Source organism: Anabrus simplex, chromosome 4 (genome assembly GCF_040414725.1).
Source record: "Anabrus simplex isolate iqAnaSimp1 chromosome 4, ASM4041472v1, whole genome shotgun sequence".
Classification (NCBI taxonomy): Eukaryota; Metazoa; Arthropoda; class Insecta; order Orthoptera; family Tettigoniidae; genus Anabrus; species Anabrus simplex.
In genome coordinates this window covers 432,242,985-432,260,700 of record NC_090268.1, presented here as the reverse complement: position 1 = coordinate 432,260,700, position 17,716 = coordinate 432,242,985, and positions in this window count along the sequence as shown.

The window sequence follows — 17,716 nt, the reverse complement described above, 5'->3', positions numbered from 1 at the left end:
CCCACTCTTTCACTATTTTCCAATATGACTTGCAGATCTTTCCCTGCTTCCGCTAACACGGCCGTATCATCCGCGTATTTTATGATCTGTATTGGTTTTCCGGGGCCTCCCCTAACAGTTTTTCGGCATATACAGTGAGTTTCTCTCATCGGTTGGCCGACAGGCGCGTCCATCTTATCTGACTCCCGTTGACTCATCACTTCCCGCCACACGGCGCAGCGACAGGATGGGAAAGACTGCACTTTGCTGTTCAGGTCCGAGCTTAAAACGTGTATTTAGTGTTGATCTGTCTCTCCAACTGTTCTCGTGTTGTGAAGTGTTACTTCGGAGTATCATTCTCATAATGCCTCCACATGTGTACACGGCAGAGGAAAGAGTATTTTATGTACGATAATTATGTGAAAAGAGAGTCGTGCAGAGAAGTCGTTGGGCGATTTGTAACACAATTTCCAGGTGTACGCCCTCCACATAGAAAGACCGTGCGGACTCGTAAACAAATTGAGTGGAACTGGTTCTTTACTCGATAAGAGGTCAAGTGTTCAAAAACGTGTACTTAACGAGAGGAAAGTATATTAAATCGAAGAAAGACTAGAAAATCTCCTAGACGACTCGGGCAAGAAGCCCGGGTTTCTAAGAGATCAGCATGGCGCGCTACGAAAATGTTGAAACTACAACCATAAGGTACGAGATTATTAATTCTTAATTACTGATTTTCTAAATTCTTAATTTGAATTGTTATCTCATGTCATGCACGGCTAAAGTGAGCTGTGCTGTGGAGCGGGGAGTGATGAATCAACGGGAGGCGGATAAGCTGGGCCCGCCAACCGATGAGAGAAACTCAGTGTGCATTGAACAGCCCCGGTGACATGCAACATCCCTGTCTCACTCCTCTTCCGATATCCACTTCTTCCGTTTCATATTCTTCTACTCTTACTATCATATTCTGATCCTTATACAACTCTCTTATCACTACACCTTTTCTCAGTCAACGAAACATTATATACATTCCCTGTTCACTTCTAACATTCTTTCTACAATCATCGTTAGGCATTGAATTGCATCTCTGGTTCCACTTCCCTTTCTAAAACCAAACTGGTCATTTCCCAGTAGGACTTCAATTTATGGGGACGTAGACAGGAAGACCTACAGTACACAAACATTAATTATTTTGAAGTGGATTTTATAATTTGATTTTCACATAAGCAGTCGCACGTATGGACAATTCCGTTTACAAACTTCGTTTTAAATATCACTGACCTTCAGAAAACTGCACTTTAAATCAAGAAATATCAATGCGCTTTTCAAAGGTAAGGTATATGGTTTTCAGAAACAATTTCATGAAGCCGGATGAAATTTCACAATTGAGGAGTGGTGATGGTGGTGATTATTGTTTTAAGAGTTTTATTATGGCCTCAGCGTTGGCGGTGCAAAAATAATTGTGTCTTTAATCCAAATATACTTTACAGATGGGTCGGTACATCACCATATGCGGTCATGTTCGCTGCGTGAAGCTGGCGCGAGGCGGCCACGTCACTGCTGGGTACGTCAGCGGAGTTCGGCGGGCTTGCCTATCATTCACCTCGCGCGAACTTGCTCTCAAATAGCGGTGTTTCCGGTGCAAGCTCTATTTAAATATACTTGGGAGGATATTTCATTCTTCTTCTAATTCTTTTTCTTCTTCCTTCTGGCCTGTTATCAACTATCTGGAGTAAGCACTTCAGCCCAGTTTTACGAGCAGTAGGCCTTCTAGTGCCAAGAATACAGTATAGATATACAGGCTGTTAAAAAACAACGTGAACCGGAAGTTCCAATCCCTCAAACCGGTCTTTAGCCGCCTGGAAGTGAGCAGCACCGCCTCGCAAAGCGAGCAGATTGGCTAACGTCAGCATCTGATAAAATGATAACGTTGTGAGGTATCGAATTGTTTTCCAGTATGACCGACCCTCTAACTCTCATATACCCGACTCACGTTGTTTCCTATCACACTCTATTCTTATTCACGAAGGTTTACTCTGCGCAATAGAAAGAACATTACAAATGACAGCTTTGGCCATTTGCTGACGTCGAGCTTCCCTAGACCATCAAACACTAGTCATTTTCCTTACCACTCCCTGGATACTGATTCAGTGGAAGAAAACATTTGAATTTATGTCTCCTAAATAAAATATATTCTACCTTTGATTACGTCCTTCGCTTTATTCGTGTACAGTACTGCATCAACCATCATACAGAATGTATAGTAAAGTCCGATTGGTGGTATTGTTACTATGAATTATTCCCAATTAGTTAGAGAAGTGAAAAATAAAAGTATGCATAGAAATTTAATAAATAATCGGTGACGTCATGATGAGTGGAGAGAGTGTCCACCAATTTTTGAAATCGAGGTTGTCGCGATGTACTTAAATTAGTATCAATCAGTCATCATTAATCTGCATCTATAATCGTCACGTAGGTGGCAGATATAATTTATATACTTAGCCTTCTAAATGATGTTGAGAAATGTGTAAATTACAATATCACCAATCACCTCAACTTTCTCTCTTCATTACCAACTTTATTTTCATAAAAGCTTTAAAAGCTACCTTCCAGTTTAACCGTATACTAATTTCATTCCACGCCATATCTTTGCTGACAGCTCAGAACATACCGCTTCGTCGAACAGCTCGTCTCCTTATTGCGAAGTCTTCACAGACCAAAGTTCGCAACATTTTAGTAACACCAGCTTTTTACTCTTTTCATTGTTTATATAGAACAAGCGGTAAAGGAAATCAAAGAGTAATATGGAAAGAGATTCGCATTCCATGGAGAGGAAATCAAAATCCTGAGATGTGCCGATGATATTGCTATTTTATCTGAGTCTGCAGAAGGTCTGGATAAATTGTTGAATGGTACGGACAGAGTGTTGGGGGTGGAATACAAGATTAAAATAAATAAGTCCAATGCAAAACTAATGCAATGCATAAGGATGAAGTCAGTTGTAGTTTACGTAACTGTATGTCTCTTTTTGGCCCAGGGGAGGGATAATTTCTGTGTTTGTAATCTGGATTCCTTGAGCTGCACGGAATTATTGCCAAATGATCTCGTTGGCTTATTTTCCAATTCCTACCTGCTTATGTACAGTATGTGTGGAGAGAAATTGTGGGTGACTGCAAGCAAATATTCCTGGTCATTTCTTTTGTTTTTTGGCAGAGTAAAGGTTTATGTCATACAGGAGATGTGATATTTTGGGCATGACACCGTTATTACCTTTGTTTAAGAAGCAGTGAGCTTGTATTGAGGGCCAGACAGAACCACAGAGGGTTCAGGGAGTCTCCTTGCAATATCTCACTTTTGATAGGTATGCCGAGTTGCTATGTATTAATCTCTGGTGTGCAGGCTGCGGCATGTATTCCACATTTACATTGTTGTTCTCAGGAACTAGACAATTGAAATGCTAATATATTCGCAAGTTATGGATAGCCGGTGGTGGAAGAGATGATACTTGGAATCCTAGAAAGGAGAGTTGCTATAGTAGTGCCTGTGTATGAAGGAAAGGGTGATAGACATAAAGCTGAAAATTACAGGCCAGTAAGTTTGACATGCAATTTACGTAAGCTTTGGGAAAGCATTTTTCTGATTAAAATTATTAAACATGTTTGTGAAATTAATAACTGGTTCAATAGAAGGCAGTTGGGGTTTAGGAAAGCTTATTCCACTGAAGCTCAGCTTGTAGGATTGCAGCAGTGTATAGCAGATATCTAAGATTCAGGAAGTGAAATCGACTGTATCACGATTGAACTGTCTAAGGCATTTGATAGGGTGGATCACGGGAGACTACTAGCAAAAATGGGTGCAATAGGACTAGACAAAAGTGTGACTATATTTCTAGAAAATAGATCTCAGAGAATTAGAGTAGGCGAAACTTTATCTGACCCTGTAATAATTAAGAGTGGAATTCCTCAAAGCAGTATTATCGGACCTATATGGTTTTTTATATATAAATGATATGAGTAAAGAAGTGGAATCAAAGGTGATTCTTTTCGGAATTATTCTGTATAGAGTAATAAATAAGTTAGAAGATTGTGAGCAACTGCAATATGACCTCGATAATGTTGTGAGATGGACAGCAGGCAATGGTATGATGTTAACGCGGTTAAAAGTCAGGTTGTGAGTTTCACAAATAGGGAACTACTCGCAGAATGTCAGTATCCATCTTCCTGATGATCGCCCCCTCTCCTGTAGTCTCCACCCGGAGATCCGAATGGGGGACTAGTTTACCTCCGGAATATTTTACCCGGGAGGAAGCCATCATCAGTACATCATTCATACAGAGAGAGCTGCATGTCCTCGGGAGTCAGTTACGGCTGTAGTTTCCCGTTGCTTTCAGCCGTGTAGCAGTATCAACATAGCTAAGCCATGTTGAGTATTATTACAAGGCCGTATCAATCAATCATCTAGACTGCCGCCCTTGCAACTACCGAAAGGCTGCTACCCCCCTTTCGATGAACCATTCGTAAGTCTGGTCTCTCAACAAATACCCATCCAATATGGTTGCACCTGCGGCTCGGCTATCGGCGTCATTGAGACACGCAAGCCTCCCCACCGCGGCAAGGTTACATGGTTCGTAGAGAATGATTATTATTATTATTATTATTATTATTATTATTATTATTATTATTATTATTATTATTATTATTATTATTATTATTATTATTATTATTATTATTATTATTATTATTATTATTATTATTATTATTATTATTATTATTATTATTATTATTATTATTTGCTACTTGCTTTACGTCGAACCGACACAGATAGGTCTTGGCGACGATGGGATAGGGAAGACAAGAATTATGGTACAGCCTCAGCATTTGCCTGGTGTGAAAATGGGAAACCACAGAAAACCATCTTCAGAGTTGCCGACAGTGCGATTCGAGCCCACTATCTGCTGGATGCAAGCTCACAGCTGCGCGACTTTAACCGCTCGGCCAACTCGCCCGGAATTATTACAATTACTATTATTATTAGAGCCTCCGTTGTTCAGGGGGCAGCGCACCGGCCTCTCACCGCTGGATTCCGTGGTTAAAATCCCGGTCACTCCGTCTGAGATTTGTGCTGGACAAAGTGGAGTTGGGACAGGTTTTTCTCCGGGTACTCCGGTTTTCCCTGTCATAGTTCATTCCAGTAACACTCTCCAATATCATTCCATTTCATCTGTCATTCATTAATCATTTCTCCAGAGGAGTGCGACAAGCTTCGACAGCCGGCACAATTCCCATCCTCACCGCTAGATGGGGCTTCATTCATTCCATTCCTGACCCGGTCGAATGACTGGAAACCGGCTGTGCATTTACATTGTTATTAGTAGTAGTCGTAGTTAGTATTAGTAGTAGTATTTGGTAGTGTAGACACATTGCTTCAACTGTTGTTATATCAAGAAGGTACCAGAGAATTCTTTTACCCTGTAAGAACTTTCACATCCCTCTGTAAGGCTTTCTTGTTGATTGGAGGTGGGGTATGTGATGTATGGTCGCAGTCCATGAAGCTGATTCTTGACAGAACTGCAAGAAGCCTTGACATTCCTTGTCATGTTGTTACCATAATTCTTGTCAGTTTTATGGTGGTAAGCTCGCTGCTCTCCTAAGGAATACATATTTCAACTTCAGAAGAGATCCGCTACCGCGGTGGAACAGAAATATCGCTCTTGGTCAGTGGATCACCTGAAATTTGGCACTTCAAACGATCTCCAACTACTGTAGCTAATCGAGAGGATATTATGTTTAGTTTTAGGTAGCTTAGACGTTTCCTGGATCCCTACCTGTGAGGTTCCTTGGGCTGGATATCTTTATTTCACATTTTCCGTTAGATATTCCACAGCCAAGCTTTCCTTTTTTTCATGTTTAACCCTCTCTTTCCACAGCCGAAAATGCCGAAACTTTTGTTTCTTTCTCCTAGCACTATTTATAATAGAAGCTGAAAAAACTGTTATAGCACCCTTTAACATGATGGTCACCCTCACAACAGGTACTACTTTTCTACCGACTTCTGGATAGGTGGGGAGTATGACGATGTCCTAATATCTTGAGTAAGAAAGATTACACTCGTCGGATACAACGGCAGCAAGTTCGCCTGGCAACTATGCACACCCGTCGAAGACTACTGCCATCTAAGTTGCCGAGATATCGTGTGACGTTATTTTGGGTACAGCAAATGCAAATGTGAGCCCTTGCGCGGAAAGGCACTCAAAGTCGGGAATGGAAATTTTGCAGCATAGCTGAACAAAATGTCAGGGGTGTAAGAAATTGCATTTTTATGTTTTGACTTCTTGTGCTACCAATGGGTCTTCTTAACAAATTAACCTACGCACCAGTTCAAGTTTTCCCCACTCGATGGTATGAAAACTTTGTACAGATGGTAAGAAAATTATTGAAAGCTGTAACTGCGTTTTTATCAAAATACAGTTTTCTTAACAGCAATAGTAAATAATTAATATTTTCTGAAGTATTGCACCTAGAAACATGAACTATTCTTTTAAATACTCAGAATACCATTTAGAACCACAAAAATCTCAAAAATGAAAATTCTGAGTTTAGCTCCCTTTCCACTCAACGGATCACAAATAGAGGAAACTGTAAACAAGATGTAGAGACCTCACAGGTCTGTCTTCGCCATCAGCCGATGTCTTGTCGGCTGGTATAACTCTGTGCGAACACATTCCAAGTAGAATATGCTACCAGTACAAAGCAAGTTAGAGGACAAATTTCTCCACATTCAAACTCGTGAAATGGTTCGTAATGCCTACCAATTTATGAAGAAACTCAGATCAACACCAAAACGAATTGTCTCAGTAACTGAATAATCGTCGATATTCATCTGGCAATCAAGAATGAACTGAAAATTATCGAGGTGGGTGAATCCTGGTCGTTTTCAACGCATCACTAGAAAAACATCCTAGAAGATCTTCAGACAATTTTAATGATTGAGTCCTCCGCCGTGTGGTAAATACAGTAAGTTAAACATTGAAGATAAAAGAATACCCATGTTAAATTTAATTCGCGCAACAACTACAAAACAATAAATGTAGGTAGAATTATCAAAATACTCCGTAAATTCTAGGATTCAGGTAGAAGAAGAAATATAATAATTGGAAAGTACTCCAGGAATAATACAGTATTAGATCAAAACAAATAGCTTACATAAGAAGTAAACAAATGTACTTTTGATATGGCACCATACGGATGGAGTGGCGATTCTTTGCAGGGCATATTTAAATCTGTTTGGAATGTATTATCATTCATGATGGCGGGGAGGACGGTTTTGTACCTAATACCCACGTAAGAGTTAAATCATATTTTTATTAATAATATTATTGCTTATTGTCCCAATGACTACCTTTGACGATTTTTGGAGACGCCGCGGTGCCAAAATTTTGCCCTGCAAGACTACTTTTACGTGCCAATAAATCTACCGACGCGGAGTTGACGTATTTGAGCACCTTCAAATACCACTGGACTGAGCCAGAGGTCAGAAAGCCAGTGCCTCAAACGTCTGAGAGAGTTAGCCCGGAAATATAGCCAGATAATAATAATAATAATAATAATAATAATAATAATAATAATAATAATAATAATAATAATAATAATAATAATATAATCCGACTCCTTGGCTGAAAGGTCAGTGTTGAGGCATTCGGTTCAGAGGGTCCAGGGTTTTATTTCCGGTCTGGTCGGGGATTTTAATAGCGTCTGATTAATTCTTCTGGCTGGGGGAATGTGTGTTTGTGTTTGTCCTAGCACTCTCCTCTTAATATTCAGACAACACACTACACCACAAACCACCAAAGAAGCACACGGTAAATATTATATCGCTAGGTATAGGGTTCGTGTCAGGAAGAGAATCCGGCTGTAAAACAGGCCCAAATCCAAATGCGCGAAAAATTTCGCAACTGTGACTCCACTGATGTGGTAAAAGCAGTGTAATAATAATCGTTCATGTTTTGGGTTACTGTAGTCACTTCCTAGTTCGTGAACCATGGGCAGCGGATAAGTGGCCTAGTAAGTGGTCCTGAAAGTCGTGATACCGGTTGCTACGGAATGAGAGTGGGCATCTCGGACATATTCTGAGTCATGGTCTTCCTTGTGCTCAGACGGCTAGGACTATGCCATTCACTGGTGGTCGCTAACCAGTTAGAGGACAGATCCTCACTTGGACTATATGTGAGGGTAGCATCCTGTTTCACAGAAATTTTCATCGGGGACGTTCAGAACGTTTTAAGGAAGCCTCGGACCTATGGGAGTAAAGGAGTCCCATTCCCATTTGATAGGCGAGGGACTCCTTGGAAAATTTCACAGAGGCTTGCAGACTGAACGCTGAAAGGCATATGAGTCTATAATGTATGTATGCAAAATAATAATAATAATAATAATAATAATAATAATAATAATAATAATAATAATAATAATAAAGCATGGCATTTTGGCTTAACTTACGGATTTTTATTCGGGTGGCTGATGTTCGAAGCCCAGTAGATCCTAGGTTGAGATTTTCCTCTTTAAAAATCTCGTGGTGTCGGGATGGGCAACCATCGAAAGCAAATCGAGGCAGAGTTGCTTGAGCGATCGCAGAAATAACTGCGGCAAACAGAAGAAAGTTTATTAGAATCGCAATAATAAAATAAGAATACAATCTTTCAGAAAGTTACAACGTACAGTATTACACTTCCGAGATTGAGGCTGACTTTGAAAGTAATTGTGGCCGAGAGAATGTGATCACTCAGTGTAATACTGTTACAGGAGCCATCTTCGGATTGTAATGGCCAGGATAGCGGCCGCGGTCGGCCCCAATAAAGGAACGAGGTTAGCGAGGGTGTGTGTCTGACAGCCCCTCATCTTGACATGCCGAACACGCGCCTTGCCGGTAACTAGCGCCCTCAGACGTGAGCCGCATCTCCAGCGCAGGTGGGATCACTTAATTACCAGATGTCGCGACTTGATTTTCTCTTTTATCGGGACCTCAAGCCAGGCAATGATATCCCCTGACGACTACACTACCGTTCAGAGCTAGTGCGGGGCTACGTAGCTTAAAGGTCTTAATGGACCTTTGTTGGGTTTATAGACATTTTACTCTCCAAAGAAGACTTTGCTTAACAGAGATCAGACGCACTTTTTTCTACTACTGTTTAGTACATGTAATCTCCGTTATCAAGTAGGCAGTCAAAAGTTAGAACCCGTTTTAGCGTTAATTTTTGATGGTGTACAGCCGAGCTGGCGTAAGTAAATGTTTTCAGGAGAGGCAAAATAAAAACGTTTGCGCCTCACTACAAGTATTGATCTGTCTTAATTGTTTTTTTTTATTTGACTTCTATAATGTCTCTAATTTTGTAGTACTGGAATATAAGGTCTGGGGTCATACAGTTTCTTGAAATTAATTCTATAACGTGAAATTTGAGGGTTGCGCCATTTGACTGGTTGGTTACAACAATGTATAATTTGGGTTACACTAATATTGGAATAAATAATACGGTAATAACAACGGCGAGTTTTTTATTATTTGAAAGAATGATGATTAATAGTAAGTAAACTATTATAAAACATAAATCTTATATCATGATTCACTCGTATTTAAATAAATTACCCTCACAGAAGTAACACTCAAATTCACAACAAAACTGAATTAGCGTCGCATACTAATAAGTATTTGTATACTGTATGGCAAAAATGCTATTTATGAATTACGTAGTTAATTTTAGTGGCAACTATATCAGACGCGTTCATCAAAACATAGGCAAACACTGTTTTACGCCAGCTGGATTGCGCGGGCTTTTGAGATCGACAGACTTAGCTGTCGCAAGTATTGCGGCTTCTGCTAATTATCTGCCACAACGTGCTGTTAATTTTGGGTTACGACTAGTTGGTTACGTCAAGTGGCTGATCTGATCTTGCCAGGTGTGGGGTAACGCCATCAACTACCTTTTTTTTTTTTTTGCATTGAAGGAAGGTGTTGACGGTTACGCCAGTTTATCAGAATGTGGGTTAGAGTGTTAACTACTTGATTCACACATAACCTCAACTTGGGAATTTGGGAGGAATATGTCTATACCGGAAGGTACACCCGCACCGTTCATTTAAATGAACCACCTTGGATAATGCCATCTTCAGTCTAAAACTTGTAACAACTAGTGCAAGAAATTTGAACTTTTGCCAACAGGTGTGTCCACTACAAATTTTTAGGTATTCTGGTGTGAAGATAGGCCACTAAAATGATAAGGTAATTTTGTATTCCTAGGTTTCCTAAACTGAATTGATTATTCTTTGTTTTTGGTGTGCTAGAGTTTACAACACTTCTTGCTCTTCCCGCCAACGTAAGATGCCAATAGGAAAATTTGTATATTTAATTTTCAGCCAATAAGCGTTTTCTTGTATCTATTTAAATTACCCAATGCGATTTGGAAGGTGGGGGGTCGGGCTTTAGTCCAGAGTTTTCTGGATCCTTCCTCACGGGTTTAAAAGCTGGCAAATTTTCGAGCCACCGGGTCTTATTCTTCGCTCCAGTCTAGTGTGTGTGTGTTTACAAAGGAGGCGGGGTGCCTCGTTCATCATCGAGCAGTATATCACGTCAAGGTAATGAAAGTCCTGGTTTAATTAAGTAATAGTCTTTGACAGCTAGTTTGAGGGGAAGGTTTCAAATCTTAAGAATGTAACTACAATTTTCCTAAAATGTAAATTTCAATCTTCTAATGTAGTTTTCAAACAAGCCTAAGAAAGTTAACCGTATTCAGGTAATAGAGAGTGAAGAACCCCCTTGAATTCCCCTTCAAGTTGATGTTGAGGTGACCATGATTTTGTAACCGTTTTCTGTTTGTAATGTGATAACTGAAATGTTCTCTCGATCTAGTGACCTCAGTACCATAGGCTTAGCCTCTGTATTTTCGGGCCACAAGCCCAAATAGGGTTTCAATCATTTAATTGTAAACTTCTAGGAGTGCAAGAGTTCGTCTCCACACTGTTATTAGTGAGCTTCAAGCTCAAAGTTGTTAGTTAATTATCATTCGATTTTCTAAAATTGTTACCCAATCTTATGATCTTTCTTACCTGAATTCTGTAAAGACTTTTTTCCGAAAAAAAAGAAAAAAATAGAGCTGAGAAAGGAATATAACCATAATTTTAATGTTTTAAATCAATCTTCTGATTGTCTTATCTTGACGCATTCATGGCCGCACCTTCTTTCACCTCCGTCCACCACGGAATCTCCGGAACAATACTTATTGGCCTGTTCACCATCGATATGTCTATCTGGTATTAGCTTTAAGAATTTAGCGTGGTCAGAAAACCGACACCGTGGTAACCAGTGCTCGTCATCTGTCTATACTAACTCTTCGTCATCTCCTCACGTTATTACCATGTGCCAGAACACAGCAGGTACAAATGACGCCGTGACGTAAACGAGTTTCCACTGTCTTTGACTGGGGTTTCGTCTAGGTGTGAGCAAAGCCCCTTACACACGGTGACGTCAAACAAGGCAGCAACATTTTCCTCATAATACATTTCTTACGAATACTTATGGCTTTAAATTGTTTGCTAATTCAGCGACCATTTTGCTGGTCGAAGACCTCGATAGCTGGAGCTATCTTGTGACATGGCCAGGAAATTTCATTTTGTAGTGCTGGTTCAGCTACCATATCGTTAGGCGAAGATCGGGACGTTAGATATTTCTTTCGATTTCTAGGGTATTCGGGAGATAGTAGGTTCGAACCTCACTGTCGGCAGCCCTGAAAATGGTTTTTCGTGGTTTCCCATTTTCACACCAGACAAATGCTGGGGCTGTACCTTAATTAAGGCCACGGCCGCTTCCTTCCCACTCCTAGCCCTTTCCTGTCCCGTCGTCGCCATAAGACGTATCTATGTCGGTGCGACGTAGAGCAACTAGCAAAATAAAAAAATATAGGAACATTTTTATCTTCCCTGTTCCCCCTGCATGTTGTAAGAGGCTACTAAGAGGGAAACCACCAAATAATCTGCACACGCTCTCTCGTCTTCTATGCCCGAAAAAAATGCCTGTGCTTCTATGATTTTCCGTGTTGCGGGGACATTTACATACATCATTTTAAATTGCTTTCATGATAATTATCTTGATGGAGGTTTCTTCTCAAAATTGGAATATACGCCCATCCCTATAACCGAGACGTTGCCAAGTTTTGACGCCCAACACCATCCAAGTTATCTATTTCTGGACGTAAATTTCCCCCCTTGATCACTGTCTATCCCGCACAACACATGAGTACTAAGCTTTGTCGGTGTAATTTTAAAACACCCACTATAATTTCGAAACTGTACTTGGCCCGGCGAGGGACACAAATATAAAATTAATAAATATCCCTTAGGTAAAATCAAATAATCATAAATATGTCTTTCAGAAAAATGTGTGAAGTGATGTTACTTAGCAACCGCGCAGCTCTCAAGTTACTGTTGTTTTGTAACACATTTTGCTACATAACATAATTTCTTTACACAAATTTCTGGATGACCTTCAGATCCAATGCATATCAAGATGAAAATTTTAAAATTGAAATGCTGCAATCTTGAAGCACTATGTTCGAAGTGTGCAGTTCTGGCTTTCGGCTTGATGTGATTTTATGTGAGGTGTCGTTTGAATTATATTAGTGAGATCTACACATATACGAAAAATATTATATTCATTCGAGAAAAGTGTAGCGCAAAACTCTTTTTCGTAAATTATCGGAGCGAACAGGAAAAAAATCGCTTCAAAATGATGGAGAATACATTCTAGAGAATACAGCAAATAGTTAAAATTCCAATGTGTGAAGTAATTGAGTAAAAATAATCAAATTACCTATAGTAGTTATATTATAACTAATTTTTACTTGGAATGGTTAATGTTTGTCCGCCTTTATGGTTTAGTGGTTAAAATTATAAGCTGCCACTCCCAGAGGCCTGGGTTCGATTGCCGGCTCTTCACGAAATTTGAAATGTGATACGAGGGCTGGAACGGGGTCGACTCAGCTCGGGAGGTCAACTGAGTAGAGGGGGTTTTATCGCCACCTCAGCCATCCTCAACGTGGTTTTCCGTGGTTCTTCACTTACCTTCCAAGCAAATGCTGGGATGGTACCTGACTGAAGGCCACGGCCTCTTACTTCCCTCTTCCTTGTCAATCCCTTCCAATCTCCCCATCCCCCCACAAGAGCCCTGTTCGGCATAGCAGGTGAGACCGTTTAGGAGAGGTACTGGTCATCCTTCCCAGTTGTATCTCCCGCCCCAAATCACGTTCAGGACACTGGCCTTCAGGTAGTAGAGGTGGGATCCTTCGCTGAGTCCGAGGAAAAATCCAACCCTGGAGGGTAAACAGATTAAGAAGGAGAAAAGAAAGAATTGTTTCAATTTTTACGAAATATAATTTTATTGTAATTTACTTCTTATAAATTGATATACACGACACGGAATCAGAAACGGGGGAAAATGATTGATGACCAGGATAACTTTTTTCAGTTTTACTACACCGGAAGCAGTAACTTCTCAAGTTATGAATGAGGTATTTTCAGTACTTCGGTACTTCCAAAGACATAATTTTACCAAATTGGTATCAACATTTTACCAACCGTGCATCAACTTTTACCAACGATATTCTTAAAATTAACCCTTAGCACTCGAGTTAGTTTGTCTGGCCGCACAGCTCTACTCGTACTTACTTATCTGAAAAATTACGAGTGGGGTGCTATCTATTATTACGGCTTAAACTCAACAATAAAAACTGTAATGATGTTCTTTGCATGATTACGTGAGTCTAGACATGAAGAATTTGTAGGTACGCTTTCGCTGTTTACTTTTACTCTCTGTATAGCACGTCTCTAATTGGACATCTCGATGAAGTCCCAGCTGCATTGCCAACATTTTGAAGGACATGTGGATACTTATTCGCCTTTCTTTGTGACGTTCATTACCTCGATCTGAAGTCAGCTCCTGGTCAAGAGTTTCTATCCTTCATGCGTGATTAGTTCGTCCTCAAATCAAAGAACGACCCAGGCACTTCCACTACGAAGAGCAGTACGTGCACCAAAGCTGTGTACAGTCTCCACGTAAACCACTTAACAGCCCTATCACCGTCCGTTACTGAGTGTAACTAATGTACCTAAACCTATGTCTGTACATTAATTTAAAAATACGTTTATTGCAGCCAATGGCTATAGAGAAACTTACATACTGTTTATAAGTAGATGATTAAAAATTACAATCTCAATAAATAATTCTCAGTCTGCACAATATTAACTCTCTTCCGAGCAGAATTTCTTAAGCGACATACGCCGGTTCTCACAAAATTGCCACACAAGGAACAACTACAGTCTTCGTATAGTTCATGGAATCGATCCGTGCAACAGACTTTGAAGTGAAAGCCGTGGATCACGAACGCCTCAGCTCGTAGTTCGCTTCCTTCCAGTCATTTGTCATCATCGCGTCAATCCAGATGTCTTTCTTTTTCCTCTGGTGTTCGGAGACTTGGCGTGGATGGCAGTCCAAGCTGTAGGCGGAGATCTTCCAAAAGCATCGTTTCGCTGCACAACTCGTAGATCAATCTGGATGGGGAAATTTTGGAGACGCCGAGGAGTCCCTTCATATACGTGGCCTTGACATTTTCGATGTCCTTCAAGTTCGCTTTTGTAAGGCATTCCCAGATTAACTGTAACCCATACGTAGCTACGGGTATGACCTTAAATTTAAATAGCTCCATCGCTGTTCGGAGTGAAATCTTCCTGATATGTCTGATATCATTTATTGCAATCAAAGATGCGGCCACTCTATCTTAACATGTGCAGAAAATGTTCTCCCCTCTGCCTGAAGAGTGATTCCCAAATATTTGAATCTGCTCATATTGCTTAATGGTTGATGGCCCAAGTATATTACGTCCTCTGCTGCTTGCCATCCTCCCTTCTTGAAGGTCATTTTCACCGTTTTGCTTCATTCCACTAGAATCGTACTTTCCTTTCGCGAAAAATATTTAATTGAAAATCTTCACTCCCGTACAGGCAGTCGCACTTCACCCCCGTACATTTTTTCGATGGATATATATTTTGGCTTAGGCGACGAGAGAGCATGTTCATATCAGCAATTATATGCTTTTCAGTGTAGCGAAGGAAAATGTACGAGCGTTTTATAATGAGGCTTGCATAAACAGTAGTGGTTTGACCGCTTCAGGACTCCAAATAGCTACGTAACCACTCTGCGGTTACGCTTGGAAAGTTCATATCGATATTAGCTGTGGCTTCAGATACACACACCTCAGTACACTGGGTGGCCTAAAGTAACAGGTGCTTCGTAAAAGTAGATTTTCAATGCAAATTTTCGATGTTTTGGTAACCCGTCTGCTTGACTTGTGGAGCGGGATAGCCTACGCTAAGGGGAATGAAGCAGGTTCATATTCTAAACAGACGAGCCTGTATGGGTGCTATTCATAGTCTTGTTTAGTCCAGACTAATGGGCTAAGAGCAGACGAAAGTTTCTTCTCATTCATAGATGAATTTTGCAGTTAATCCTAGGATGATTCGGCTTTAACCTGGACTAACATTAATAACATGGATGTCGTACCTGAAGTTGCGGTGATTTCACGAAATATGGTAGATGAGAAGTCGTATGAAGAAGTATGGAGTAAGACTGATTACCTTCCTGAAGCACGACGAAGACCAATACAAGACACTTGGTAGAAGTTGTGCGTCCTAACCTATATGAGCAGCCTGTTTCTGCAGAGAGCAGAATTCTCATTGTCCTGCGTTAATACGCACGATGTGAAATCTAAGACTATAACGCAGATTTCCACGGAATCAGTCAGTTCACGGTCAGCCGAATCATTTAGGATCATATAAAATAATACCCCTTTCCCATAATCTTGGAAACCAGAGCTTAGGGGCAGGGTATTGCTTATTTTCATCTTTTCTTATTTTTAATACATGCAGTATATAAAAGTTGATATCCTTTAACATAATTATAAAATAAAACTAAAGCAGTGTCCGTAAACGAGTTATTTACAATGTCTCTGCTGCCATCGCTAGACTCTTACCTCAGTACGTGTTTCCTGCTGAAGACCAAAGCCAATTACTGGCAATGAGACAGTTTCACGACATTCACTTCCCTCATATTTTAATCGTATTTGTGTATTGTCTGCAGTAACAGCGTATACAGCAGGTGTGACCGTGATCCTTAAGGCGTGAAGCCCGCTCACTATCAGCAGAAGAGGGGAGGTTTAGGTATATAATATCTAATCAACCGATTGCGTGCCAAAATCCCGGGTTAAATTCCAAACCTCTCCGCATTGCTCATATGGAGTGAGGGCATATGACGCTGTTGATGGTGATTCGGCTGTTGAATGACGTAAAGGCTTGAGAAGAACCCTTCGTGCTATTCGACAGGAGTAGGTTAAGTTCCGGCATTGGGTTTCACCCCATCAGTAGTAATATTCATTATATATTCCATCTAGATCATTGGAACTATTGATGGAACATGCATTCGGAGTAAAAATCCTGGAGGGAAAGTTGGACAAATTTATATTAACGGACAAAGAACACTTATAGCAAAAAATACCTATCACGTAATCTGAAACTGAAGCACAACACGTCAATCATACAACCATAATCTTTGTAAGCCATGGAGTTTCTTTTGTTGAACCGAAGAAGTCTGATGGGGAAACTGGATGTCATAGAGCTGAAACTTCTCAGGAAGATCTTAGGTCTGGTAAAGGAAGACGAAGAATTCCCTAGGTGACACACTTGACGAGCTCTACGAACAAATAGAGAGGCTTTCTGATTGTGGTAGGAAAATTATTGTAGCCTTATATGGCCATATAGCAAGACTGCCTTCCAAAAAGCTGACCAATCGCCTGTTCATCTTCTGGCAGAACATGAAGATCCGTACCACTCGGTTGTCAGAAACTGTAGAGGACGTTAAGGAGCTAGGAATATCAGATTTTCGAGATAGACGGTCTGTACGACGTACCCCGAAAGTAGTCCATGGATTACCCGTTAGAAAGGTACCTCCTGGACAGATGAAACAGAAGAGTTATACCGGCAGAAAATGCGAGAATACTGGGCACAGATCAAAGTCCAACAGTTGAACAAGCGTGGTCCAAAGTAAGCCAATTCGAACCAAGAATAAGGAGAAGACGACGATGGTTTTCTTAAATGTTCAGGTAATGTTAATAAACCATACCAATCCCCATGGCACAACAGCCCCAAACGCGATGGCCTACCAAGCGACACTGGATAAAAAACCCTCATAAATATAGTTTTGTGCTGTTTTTAATCAGCTAGCTTGAACAACTGACAGGATTAGGATCTATCAAATCATTCTAAATCCCTGCCTGTCACAAAAATTACACCAACACGTTTGCACGTGTACGGAGTGGAAACTTTTACCCAACCAATCATGATATTATCCAATGGTAATAAAACTTTATGTTAAGAACTTATACGTAATGTTATGTAAAATAGTCAATAACTGGGAAAATTATATTAGCCTAAATATGTTAACAAGAAATTGAAAAAAATGAATATACCTTCCTTATATTCTAATTCGTGGAAGTAGATATTATTTTACACCCTGGTAATCTCTTCTCCACACATGTTGAGAGGAATAATATTCCTTCTTGGTCCGTAGTTAGTCGCGCCTAAGTCGGATCTAACTTTAGTCCGGACTAAAGCAGGACTAGTGATTCTTTACGGTTTGGCTGTGGAGC